This window comes from Teleopsis dalmanni, chromosome 1 (assembly GCF_002237135.1).
Source record: "Teleopsis dalmanni isolate 2A chromosome 1, ASM223713v2, whole genome shotgun sequence".
In the NCBI taxonomy this organism is placed as follows: Eukaryota; Metazoa; Arthropoda; class Insecta; order Diptera; family Diopsidae; genus Teleopsis; species Teleopsis dalmanni.
Window position 1 is genome coordinate 166,179,306 of NC_051846.1, and position 3,111 is coordinate 166,182,416.

A 3,111-nucleotide genomic window follows, 5' to 3' on the forward strand; every position below is an offset into this window, starting at 1 on the left:
ATATTTGAAATATTTTATATCAGATTCTCTGCAGAAAAAATATTTTATTTCGTATTATATTAACGGAACTCATTTGGTTTCTTCTCTTTATTTTACAGTCAATACATTTTTACAAATACTACTGTTTGTTACTAATATTTTTATTATTTTTATTTATGAGATTAAATAAAAGCTTTTGAAATACTTAATAATATAAATCATCATTTATAAATCAGGGTTTTCTAATTGGAAATGTTTCTGTTCTGGTTTTCAATTATAATAAATCCGTTTAGTTCTGATTTTAGTTCCGGCAAGAGTATTTTTTTTTCAATTAAGTTTAATTATTAATTCTGTGTATTAAATTATTATTTTCTTATATTGTTATTTCTTATTTTTTTATTGCTATTTTTTTTATTCGATAACAATCAGACTTCTATATTTTTAAATAAGAACTATTTTTGAATTTCCTACTTTCAATAAAATTTTAAAATTGAAGAAGAATCTGCATATATATATAAGCACTCCCAAAAAGTATAGGACAATTGTATAAAGGTAAACCGATGTATTCGAATTCCAGTTTTCGCTTCGACCAAAATATCATTTTTATTACGCCTCTTCATTCGCCTATAATTGAGAAATGAAATCTTACTCAATCACATTAATTTGGTTTCCGAGCTAAATCTTTAAGTATTGAATAAATACATAGAATAACCAATGTAAACGAAAAATGCTTAGAAGGGCAAAATGTTTGGTCTGCTGTATTTCTTGACGTAGTGTCAGGAAGTATTCTCCCGTCTGATACTAGAGACATTTTGGAATCAGGTTTATCCAAGTATTTTTTCCATATCAAATATGAAATGATTTTTCTGAATTAAGTCTCTAAATTAAAAGTTCCTAATGACAGTATTCTTATGTCTATATTATATACTCTATAGTTACGATATACCTCCGGCTACAACCCCATTTGTAGATGACACTGCAATTCTTATTGTTAGAAATACAAATGCAGAGTTAACACTAAAAAAGTAAAATGAAGAATTGCATTGAATAACACAAAATCAAATTACCTAAACGTAAACCATATTTTATCTACCGGTCGATATATTTAGCAACCAAATATCATATTCAAATACTACAAATTATCTTAAAATAACCTTGGATGTTAGGCTGAAATGGAAAGTGCACATTAAAATAAATAAAACTGAATTAAAAGTTAAAGAACGAAATCCTAAATGGCTTATACATAGAAACTCATTTTTTCTGAACTCATTGTAGATTAATAATATATAATCAAATTTCAAAACCCAACCAGATGTACTATATGATGCGCAGCTTTAGGATCGTGCAAAGAAACCTAACTTACAACTCATTCAACGGTTCCTGGTACAATAGAAACAGCGACCTTCACTGTAAGATAAATGTTCCAATTATTTTCACTGAAATAAAAAAATTGATTGAATTGATTGATCTCATCGGGAAAGACTTATCCAGCACATATACATATAAAGAATGCAACTTAAATATAAATTAAATATAATTTATTTAAGAATACGATTGCAACGCACTAAATACTAGTGACGCAAACTCAAAAATATTTTATAGTATATATTGATTATTTTAATTTTGTTTTTAATTATTCTCAATATAAACAGTTCATTGTGCAGATGTGACTAGTCGCCATAATAATCAACGATATATATTATTTTTATATTGTTTTTAATAAGAAAAACAAAACAATTATTTATATTTCAATAACAGAAATAAAAACAAACAACATAAACATACAAAGCACATTATATTAATATACATATTAAATTACAGTATACATACGTCTTTAAACTAAAATTAAATAATATAAAAAAAATGCTTCAACAGATAATGTACTTAAAGCTCACCTAAGTTGGAGAGGTCTTATATGGCTAGGTTATTATGTTTTAAGTATAGAGTAAAAATAGATAGACAGAAACTGTGTACCCCTAGGTAGGACTCGAAACAAAATATTATTTACTTCTTTATTTTGCTTATTTTTTAACTCTGTAGTACTTTATTTCGAATGACTATTTTTTAATTATACATTTGAAAATTCATGTTTAATTTAATATTTAAAACCTTAGTTATTTTATTGTAGAATATCAGTACTATCAGTACTCAGTATATATCAGTATATCGTTGATATGTAACTACTTCTATCTCAAGTGCATTATCAAACAGGTTGTTACAGATATCATTGGTCTTCAGTGCTCGACACTATAAAAATGATAGCTGATATTTTTTTTTTCGACCCCAATTGCCCTTCTATTGTTTTAGTTCAAGTGAAGATATAGAAATGTTTTTGGTTCAAGTCTGCACTTATTTTACGGACAGTAACAATTTCTATACATTTGAAAGCTCTAATAGTCTTAATCAAAATGAAGTAACAAAAAAAAAACCAGATATACTTAATCTTGACGAATTCGATTCTTATTTAGTGTTTTGCTATACAATGTAGAATGTGTTGACGTTTATTTTATTTCTACTCGTATTCTATTCGAAACCTAGCTGTGGCTCTACAAAGTCAGTTTTCTGAAATTAATTCTTACATTAAGACCGAAAAGTTTTCGGAAATTCTCATTTAAAATTCGCGCGCTGTATATTTTTCGATATTTTAAAGTTATGGTAGTTTGGCAGCAATTAAGGACAATTACTATGCAGAAAAAAAACAAAAATGAGCGCGATCTGTCAGACAGTTCGTTTACGGCAGCTGTTGAAACCAGTTCACCTCAGTAGTGCGTTGCGAAAAAAACAATGGAAAAAAATATTGGACAAAGAGTTTGCATCAAATTTTGTGTTTCGAACGAAATTTCGTGTGCAGAATCGTTGCGAATGCTACAAAAGGCTTATGGGGAATCAGTTTTATCGAAAACTCAAGTTTATGAGTGGTACAAAGCCTTTCAGGACGGTCGTACGACCGTCGAAGACATTTCGCAACGCACTACTGAGGGGAACTGGTTTCAACAGCTGCCGTAAACGAACTGTCTGACAGATCGCGCTCATTTTTGGCATAGTAATTAAGGACAGTGCTGCCAAACTACATAAACTTAAAATATCGAAAAATATACAGCGCGCGAATTTTAAATGAGAATTTCCGAAAAC